This window comes from Podarcis pityusensis, assembly GCF_964106645.2.
Source record: "Podarcis pityusensis genome assembly, chromosome: 1".
NCBI lineage: Eukaryota > Metazoa > Chordata > Lepidosauria > Squamata > Lacertidae > Podarcis > Podarcis pityusensis.
The window spans coordinates 90,347,494-90,358,097 of NC_138028.1; the positions used below are offsets into that span (position 1 = coordinate 90,347,494).

At 42.4% G+C, this 10,604-nt stretch overlaps 1 long non-coding RNA gene across 2 annotated transcripts in view; it reads left to right on the forward strand.

The window, feature by feature from the left end:
• LOC308479398 overlaps window positions 1–7,209 on the forward strand; it is a 29,891-nt gene extending 22,682 nt beyond the window's left edge. The window contains exons 4-6 of one of the 2 annotated variants that reach the window (XR_013987663.1): window positions 1,863–2,018; window positions 3,841–4,173; window positions 7,140–7,209. This is a non-coding gene — a long non-coding RNA (uncharacterized lncRNA). Of the gene's footprint in view, window positions 1–1,862; window positions 2,019–3,840; window positions 4,303–7,139 lie in introns of those variants that run through there. The other variant, XR_013987664.1, reaches the window with a different exon arrangement.
• Window positions 7,210–10,604: the final 3,395 nt, after the last annotated feature.

Sequence of the window (10,604 nt, forward strand, 5' to 3'; positions counted from 1 at the left end):
AGGGGTCATGAACTGTGCTTCACGCTTCATTCTCTCTAGTGTGGCAAGCTACCCATCCAACCTGACACAGTTGTATGGTGTTAGCTATTACTACATGCTGGTGCTGAGTAGGAATGTTTTGCCCCTATTTGGCACATAGGAACCCCCCTTTTTTTTGCTTTCTCTACACCTTTAATCCAGGGACATGGTATTCTTTCAGTCTGGATTGCAAAGTGCAAATCCACTTTGCTCACAACAGATAGGGTTCTGTGAGCAGAGAGGAATCTTAAAATTGGCAGCTCCGGTGCAAAATCTGAAACATTCTGATGGTGAAGGGCAGAGGGGCTGTGGAAAGGATTTCCTCAACAATAAATTATACCTGAAAAGCAGCATGAGCAGACACATAGGTCACAGTCTCCCCTGTTATGGTGAGACCTATTGCATTTCTATTATTGTGTTTATATTTAAATTATAGTGAGTATTTCTAGATTTGCATATTCATATGTGTGTATGTATCTGCAGACAGAGAGAAATCTATGTCCTTTTCTGTGGCAATCTATAAGTGGCCACAGTGGACTCCATGGAGTGCCATGGCAATTTGAGAATCTAACTTCCACTATCCTCCCAAACACATCAAAGTTTTGCTTTGCAGCCAAATCATTTAAAGACAAGAAGCCTCAATTAAACATCCAACCCAGTGAGGGGGGCATGGGTTTAAAAACAGTACTTCACTCTCTGCTGGATTGCATTATTTATTAATTTTTATTTTATTTTAGCATATGGGACATTTTAGATTTTTTGGAACCATAGACTAGCTTTTTACTCTTCCTGACGATTTATTCCTAGTGTTGCTATCTCATTGTGTGTGTGTGTGTGTGTGTGTGTGTGAAGTTACTGTTTCTTTGCACATGATATTTATTTGCACATGATAATTGACTTCTTGTATGTAATCATTGTGTTTGCCCATTTATGAACATTGAAACATGATAGAAATGAAATGCAGGGTGTCAAACAAATGAAAAACAACCCTTGCCAAGCTAGTTCAAGATTGGACAGATGGCAATTCTATCTGCATCAATATTAGCTGCAAATGAGAATGACTGACAGTCCAACTCTGGAAGGTCCAATTAGATTTCAGATTCCCACTGAGAAGAATTTTGGGGAGAAAGTCTTCAGTAGTATAGCAAGTTATTAGTTTAGTCCCAAAGGAAACTAGCTTGGCCAGCCTGAAGGGAAAACGCAATTTCATTCCATTTATACAGCAAGCATTAGAAATTGTCAGATGTTTCAAGATGCAGGGAAAACAACACACACACACACACACACCTTCCTTTCCACCAGTCTTGGCATCTGACATCTTCCATGTCATACTGTTTGTGCTGCTTCTTCCCTTTCAGGAACTATTTCAAGCAATCTTTCTAAGACATATTGATAAAGGAGAGATTTACTGCAATTATTTTTAGCTGGCCCGACCTGGCACTTTGACCTGGTCAACACCTCTTTAGGCTGGTGAATGTTCATGGTGCTTTGCTCTGCAGCATAGCTGAGTGTTCAGCCGGGTGTATTTTTTTTTTTTATCTAGCCACCGGGCAGGTGGGAACTGCAATTAGCATCTCACCCAGTCTCACCTAAGGCTCTTACCTGAGGCAACAGTCAAAGGGTAGCTCAGAATTTTACTGTTCTACAGGCCCAGAGGCTGAGTGAGGTAATAGCCATCACATATATATATATATATATATATATATATATATGCACGCATGCTCTCACACATTCTTGCATGTTGGGTTTAAGAGGATATAATATGAGGAATAGTTTCAGGTTTGCTTCTCCTTGTCTTACAAACCAACGTAGTTCGTTCCTAGATCATTATGATTTGTACACAGCTCCTTGTACTTCTTCAGCATCCTGGGTTGTTTTCAGACATCGAGAAATTTCCAGCTCCCAGTCATTGCTCTTTTGCTTTAAGCTGTAAGTGAAACAGCAGCTTTGCTTCAACACGTATGGAAACCAAGTAGCATTCTGCAATGCAAATGTTCCAGGTACGGTATATGTGTAACTAAACAAACACTGCTTTCCCCATTGTTTGTACTTGTTGCACATAATTCTTGTCCCTCGGCTGCCATTTAGCAGAAAGAAAATAAACAGATACAAAGGAAAGGAAAGGGTTAAAAGTAGAGGGCTGATTCCTGGAAAAGAGAGACAGACTACAGACAAGGATTTGGGTTGAACCAGCTATGCAGGCCACAACCAGTTGGAATAGCTTTGTGAGAGGCCATCTACACCTGGGCAAATCAGGTCCTCCCTTAAAGAGGGCACATATTGCAGTGAGACCTGGAAACCAACACCTTGTGTTATGGGTGGGTACGATTGGTCAGCCACAACACCCAATTGGTAGGTCCCTCAAAGCTGGGTGAAATCTGGCCAATGGGACGCAGTCGAAATGGTTTGAAGGACCTATTTATAGCCATGCACGTGACCCAGAGCTCCCTCTTTTGGTGCGTGCATTCGGAACACCTGCCCACCTCTCCCTACTTTTAGGGTTGACGGTATGACCTTGCTATACCGCCGTGCATCATCTGTCATTAGGACAGGGGCACGGCAGGAATTTTTCCCACTTGGCTGATTGGATGTTGCCATTTGGGTTTCGCCTGTTGCGTAGCAAATTGTCACAACTTGTAAGGTTGTGGATAGGCTCTGGTTCAGGTGATAGGGATGGGAGAACACTCTCGCCATCCCTATGTGAAGGGTATTCCATTAAAGGAATCCAGGGACTCGATGGTTTGGTCAACACCTGAGAGGGGGTTGTGCCCATGCCTGAGTCCAGGGGGACATTTGGGTGGCAGCGATAGCCTGTTCCTGGCTTTCTGCTTATCCAGATGTTCACCCTCGGCTGACCTAGTCGAACCAGAGCCTATGCAACCAGTCACTTTCTGTAATCAATAAAGTTGTGGCCTAAATTCTGCCAAAAACCAAAACCAAAATTTGAGTCAAGTGTGAATTTATTTAGGGGGGAGGTTTCTGGGTCTGAACATGCAAATAGTATGCTTGTTCCATTGTGCTAAAAACGTAATCCTGTCATGGACTGGCTGGATGCAGGGCAGTGGTGGGAGGCACCAGCTGGGGAACCCCCAAGGGAACCCCCAGCGCTCAGAGCCAGGGGACTGGTGGTGGAATGGTGATGAGTGGTCAGAGGAAGAAGGAAAACACTGAATAGCCCCATCCCCTGAGGAGAGTAAATGTGGATTGTTATGGAGCCTTTGTGAATATAGCTATACAGTGGTACCTCAGGTTACAGATGCTTCAGGTTACAGGCGTTTCAGGTTAACCCAGAAATAGTACCTCGGGTTAAGAACTTTGCTTCAGGATGAGAACAGAAATTGTGCGGCGGCGGCACAGCGGCAGTGGGAGGCCCCATTAGCTAAAGTGATTCTTCAGGTTAAGAACAGTTTCAGGTTAAGAACGGACCTCCAGAACGAATTAAGTTCTTAACCCGAGGTACCACTGTATATATGAAGGCTCCATCCCTCTTTATGCAGGTGCCAGGGCATGGAGCTACTTGGCATGACCCAGCTCTCATGTGGAACAACAATGGAGCTCTCATGCTTGAAGAGAGCTTATGATATAAAGCAAAGCTGTTGCATAAACTAAATTCGAGTTTCACTGATATCATTGAACTGCACTTCCAGGGACATATGCTTCAAGCTGCAAATACGGGCCAATGAATTATATAGTAAATCTGGAGGGTCAAAGATCTGCTTGAATTTCAGACCATCTTGAAAAACTGGGATTTGGTTTGTGGATTTGATGTGTGATATTTATTTTTTCCTGTTTTATTTGCATGCTCCTGCTCCTGAAAAGCAGCATCAAGCAGTGATCGTCTTGTGTGAATGTGCCATCACAGAGCTAACACCACAGGTGGAAATTCCACGTGTCTTTATGTCATCTCAAACATGGCACTCTCCAGTGGAGACAGTTCACATAGTCAGCTGTCTTGAGACCTCAAGTGAAGTGAAATCGAGCGATGAATATTCATGTGTGAACTTAGTCACAGCCCTTAGTGATGCAGCTGAAGAGAACTTGAAGAAGAAATTTGAAAGCAGAAGATACAGCCACTGCAGGAATTTTACCCAGGGCACTGTGCTCTTAAGTGTGCTGCTAAATAGCAGGAGAAAAGAGCAGCCAGCGCACACCCATGTAAGCAATTTTCAAAAGCATCCCCCCCCTAAATAAAATGTCTCACACCGTGTGAAAACCACAGTTAGGAATAATTGCTAGACTTATAAAAGAAAAAGAGGAAGAAAAGGAAACCGTTTTTTAACTTACCTGAGCACAAATGAAGAATGTGAAATATTTCTTTGCCAGCAGAGAACACTTGTTTTTATTTCCCAGCCTTCATTCTCTCATAAAATGCCCAAATGGGAGTTTATGAAGCTTTCCAAAAAATTTCTCACCCTTGGGTTGAAAACAAGCATGAGAAATTTCAGTCCAGAGGGTAATTATTTTACAAAGAGTTCAAACCAGGGAAATGTAATGGGGGTGCTTCATCAACCATAACTATAGCTGTATTGCTGTAATGCCCTGCACACGGCAGCAAGAGTGGAGAATCACTCCTGTTTGTCATGGAGATAGCTTTTATGGAGGGTCTGAAGAGAAGGTACCATGGAGAGGGGCAAGGGAGGCAACACTGAAAAGATACTCCTGGGTGCTGTCTAGACTGGTCACTTGCGCATAGTTTAAAAGGAGGATATGGAGCTGCATATACATTTGCATAAGCCAATCTATTTTCATCAATGCAAATTAAGAAATAATTACTCTCATTTAAATATAAATATATCTTACTATGCTGGGAAGGCCTGTGGTCAGGTAACCAGTAGTGTAGTGGTTAGGAGTGGTAGACTCGTAATCTAGTGAACCGGGTTCGCGTCTCCGCTCCTCCACATGCAGCTGCTGGGTGACCTTGGGCCAGTCACACTTCTTTGAAGTCTCTCAGCCCCACTCACCTCACAGAGTGTTTGTTGCGGGGAAGGAAGGGAAAGGAGAATGTTAGCCGCTTTGAGACTCCTTCAGGTAGTGATAAAGCGGGATATCAAATTCAAACTCTTCTTCTTCAATCAGCTTCCAGGTACCCATGGTAGATGGGCAGTTTCAAGGCTTCTGGTCTCCTTCTTGAAGTTTCTTTATCCTTAGATGAGACTTAGACCAGGCAGCCCTTCACACAGAGGAAGCCTTGAGATAAAAGAATGTCAATTAGAGGACTCTTTTGTAAACATGGCCGCTGTAGCCCTGCCTTGGAGCATATGCAGTTGGACGCTACATAGCATGGTGTATTTTCCATTTGTAGTCCTGCAGTCAACTGGATTGCTTGAGGATGTGGAATTAAAGCATGCTGGAGTTAAACCATGTCCTTCTTTCTGGTATCAACTGACTTTGACATTTATTTATTTTTTTAAATAATATTTATTGAATTTTAAAGGGTTACAAAAAGAAAAAATTAAAAAACAGCATATTTAAGAAATACAAAACATCACATCACAATAATAAAAAAAGAAACAAGAAAAGAAAGAAAAAAAAGAAAAAATACAATGAATCTTCCCATAACTTATCTTTCATTTGCTTATTTCTTTGACCTCCTCACACCTCCCTTTTTTGTATTCTAGTTCAATTAGCTATTTCAGCAAATCCTTTCCATCTTTTCCAGTTTTTGTCCTCTATTTTATCTTAATATAATGTAACTTTACTTTCCCTCCTTCACCATTTAGCAATCTATTTTTCCTTAATCCTTTATAGCATTTCTGCTAAAACCGCATTATTTCATTCCAACATCCTTCTAACATTCCTTAATTTTACAATGTTTCTGTAAATAAACTTTAAATTTCTTCCAATCTTCTTCCACCCTGACTTTGACATTTAAAGGAGTGTTGTGCAGCTTTAAGAAACATGGCTTCCCTCAAAGAATCCTGGGAACTGTAGTTTGTTAAGAGTTCTGAGGGTTGTTAAGAAACTCCTGTTCCCCTCAAAAAGCTTAGAATTCTCCATGTTTCTTGTGAAAGGGAAGTAATTGTTAAGGAAGTAATTGTTAGCTTTCTGGGGGGACCAGGGCTCTTAGCCTGGATCCAGCCAGATATCATCAGTTTACAAAAAGCTATAGTAAAAGGAAGGCAGAGGTAGTTTTAGCTGTCATTTCTAGCATATCATAAAAAGAATCTGTTGGAGCTAGGGAGGGTAACCTGTGGCCATCTAGATTATTTTTTCCTTTGGGCTTCCTTCACCCCAGCTGACATGGTCAGATAAGGGCAGTTGTCCAACAACATCTGGAAGGATGCAGGTTCCCTATAGATGCAAAGAGCTTAATGTGACTGATGGCAGCCTCACTGCATAGACCAGTCACTGTGGATGCATCATATGCTAGCTGAAAGATGCAAAATAAATTCCCCACAACAAAATCCTTACATTGACGTCTAGCAACAATGAAGTAACAATTGTGTAGTCTAATTGTTTTTCTTATTATAACACCAACAACACTGCCAGTAATTTAGGAACAATTTGAAGGAGCCAGTGGCTTTCACCTTGACTTCTGTTTTCCTTCCCCCTCACTAAAACTGGTAAATGATACATGTGGGGAGGGTGGAAATTGCCAGATTAGCCCCAAGCCATTACAAATTGAGGTGGAATTCAGAGAAGGCAGGGTGGTCTCAAGTCATAATGACTTGGAACATTTCTGAACAGAAGGAGTTCATTTCTGTACTCCTGTCCCAAATGAACTTCTCTGTTTCTACCCTAGAACTATGCTGCATGTTTTTTTGGTGCTAGATAACTCCAAATTCTATGCCTTCTCCAGACATTGCACAATGCCTCAAGTTTGGCCAGAATAGGCCATGCTGGTAACAAGCTGTGAACATGGAGGGTCAATGCAGTGTCACTACAGAGTCTTTTTGTTCCATAGAGTTGCTGTTTTTACATACAAGGTATCACACAGTCTCTATTATGGGTTGCTGATGTGTGTTGAAAGTGGTGCAAATGTGGGAGGGAGCAGTCTTTCTCTCCTCAGGATTGCCAAAGTGCTCTGCTGTCTAATGAGCCGATGTCTCTAATATTAATGTGACAAATCTGAAATGTTTTGCATCCTTTCTAGTCTGATATTCCTCTGCTTTTGTCTCCAGTTCTACAAGCAGAAATAATTTGAGGGGAAATGGATGCTTTAGATGCCGTCCAACATAGATGAGAGTTAAGGAGATCAAACACAATTCTCTCAGTAAGTGTGTATTTCTGATTCAATTTGCCACTCCACTTTAAATTGCCTCCTGTGATACATGTGTTTGCCTGCCTCTAATGAGATATTATAGTTCTGCCACAAACTTTGTTCTCTGCGTTTATTTAAGGTGTCATTTATAATACAACACAGATCTGCTGGTATGCAAACAACTTGGATGCTTAGAAGGAGAGTATAGCAACATCTCCCTTCTACAGGATCTAGCTCCAGAGAACTAGCACTGATAGAAGCTGAAAATAAAAACAGAAGGTGAAAATTACAATGAATTTAGCAGCTCAGCATGAAGCAATGATAAACAAAGAGGCTTTTTTAACAAAGTAAACTGACTGTGTTTTACACAAATGATTTTAGTTCCAACTACCAGATCCAGGCACTCTCAGGAAACTGATATTCTAGATCCATTTTAATTGGGGTTAAGTCCCTGTTTTGGCACAGAAACTGCTTTGGTCACCCTGCATGATGACCTCTGTTGGGAGAGAGACAGGGGAAATATGTCCCTGTTAATTTTTATTGACGACTCAATGGCTTTCAATACCATCAGTAGTGGTATTCTTCTGCAGCTGCTGTCCCACTTGGGGATGGGTGGCACCACTTTGCAATGGTTACAGTCATTCTTGGATGGTCATTGTTGGTTTCTATTTCCCTCACTCTGCAGCGACTGCTTGTCACAAGACATTATTTACATTCCACAGTCAGAGTTACTGTTGGGTTCCCACGGCAATGGGAGACTGGATGTGACGTACACTGGTTTCCTGTTTTTCAGTGTTCTGTCGTTTCTTTGTTAGAGACGGGAGTTGCTTCTCTGCTCTCACAGAGGCAAGATGTGTGTTTGTATGCTCTCAGCATAGCTTGTAAATAAACTTTAGCATGTAGCACATTACCTGCTTATCCTTTCATTGCGGGACTACACTCTGCTTGGGCTCAAGATAAGACGAGCCTGTATCAGCTCCAGATGGGCCGGAGCTGATCAAAATCTCACAGTCATTTCCAGAGAGTGATGCTTGGGGAGTGCACTTAGGCCCTGTGGAATCTTCAAATGAGGTTCTTCAAGGTTCAGTTTTATCCCCCATGTTTAACATCTACATGAAACTACATGAAACTGATAGGAGGTGTCATCTGGAGTTTTGGAGTATGTTCTCAGCAATATTCTGGTGACACCCAGCTGTAATTCTCCTTTACATCTGCAGGTGTAGCAGAAGATGTGCTGGACTATTTTCTTGACTTAGTAATGGACTGGATGAGAGCCAATAAACAGAAGCTCAATCCAGATAAGGCTGAGGCACTGTAAGTTGGCGGTGCCCTAGACTGGAAGGCTAGGAGGTTGCCTGCTCTTGACGGGGTTACACTTGCTCTGAAGGAGAGGGTATACAGCTTGGGGGCCCATGTAGATCCATTACTGTCACTTGGGGCTCAGGTGGCCTCAGTGGTACAGAATGTTTTCCATGAGCTTTGGCTGGTGGTCCAGCTGCACCTCTATCTGGAGAGGGGTAGCCTAGTTTGTGCACCTCTGCTCTCATAACCTCTATGTTGGATTACTGCAACAAATTATATGTGGGGCTATCTCTGAATATGGTTCGGGAACTTCATGTGAAGCAGAATTTAGTGGCCAGGTTGCTCACTGAGGCAAGATGGTTTGAGCATATAACTGGCCTGACTGCACTAGCTACCAATTTGTTTCCAGGCCCAATTCAAATGACTGGTTTTAACCTATACATCCTTAAATGGCTCAGGACCACAATACCTCAATGACCACCTCTCCCCATATGAACCAACCTAGACCTTGCAATCATAACCTGAGACCCTGTTTTGTGTGCCTCCTCCACAAAAGGTCTGGAGGGTGGCAACATGAGTACGGGCCTTTTCTGTGGTGGCTCACAGGTTGTGGAATGCTCTCCCCAGGGAAGCTCAACTGACACTGACATTAGATATCTTTTGGTGCCAAATGAAAATGTTCCTCTTTAACTGAGCCTTTGGGTGAGTAACATTCTTTGTACTTTTAAATATGGTTTTGGGATGTGGGGATTATCAGTTTGTTTTTGTTCTTATACTTTTTGAACAGGTACTTAGTGTTCTCATTTTGTATTTTTATGTTGCAAACCACCCTGTGATCTTCAGATGAAGGATGGTATGCACATTTTAATAATGCTAATAAATACTATATCTACTGGCATAGCACTGGGACAGATGTTGTTGCTTCTTCTCTCATCAGGAGAAAACAATAAACACAGAGTGGGACAGCTCCCTTCAGAAATACAGGTATGCAAAAGTTCTAAGTGTATAGAAATTTTTTTCCTTGTTTCTTGCACAGTTTATTTAGCCTATATAAATAGGCTTTGCAGATCATTTATAAGCTGCCTTGCAGAGGATTTAAAACAAAAGTTAAAAATTTAATTTAGAATCACTTTTACAGCTACCACTGATGTAGATAAAAATTTATGGTCACACAGCTGTGGAGTTCTTAGATTTAATTAGAGGAACTGTTTCCTCACCATGCACAACTTTTGCATTAGCAGGGACTATGCTGATTGGAAGCCATGTGCTTTAAATACTTTGTACTTGGTTTCCTGGTGTGTACTACTACTATAAAGTGAATTTGTAATGCAAATATTTCCCCTTGACGTTCCATTTATCTGAAATCTAGATATTTTGATCCATCTAGATCAGGGTTGGGGGACCAGATGTTGCTGGGCTCCATCTCCCATTTCCCCTGACCACTGACCATGCTGGCTGGGGCTGATGGGAGCGGTAGCGTGTCAACATCTGGAGGGGAACAGATTCCACACCAAGGATGTAGATTTCCCTCCACAAATTCCCCAGGGCTTTTTATTTTCTGTGTAAAATAAAATAAATGAACAGGAGTGCAAACATTCCATTGGTTATCTGACCTAAGTTTCAATTTCTGCCCCTAACCAGCTAGTGGAGATTAGGCAGGTGACGAACACAGAAAACTCTTGTTTGTCCACCAGTTTATCTATTTACCCAATATTAATATCTGCTCTGACCATCAGCAGCTCTCTGGGGTCTCAAGCATGCCAAACATTTGCTGGATTTCTAAGGTAAGGTTCCACCTCAGAATTATCAGAGGTACCACTGTCTCCATATCAGCCCTGATTAGATAATAATATGAATGCTTGAAAATTTGTCTTGCTAAAATAAACTCTCCGTGCCACCATGTTCTAAGTGCCATGAGTTGAATGCAAAGTTGTTACTCCATTTGACTGCTGTGCTTCAACATGGTATACACTGGTGGAGGAACGGGGGGGTGGAGGGAGCGGAGGGAGCTGCCGGGCACCACGCCCCCACAGGCGCCATGCCCCCAGGATGTGCGCCATGCCCCTGGGTGGGGGGTGCCAGC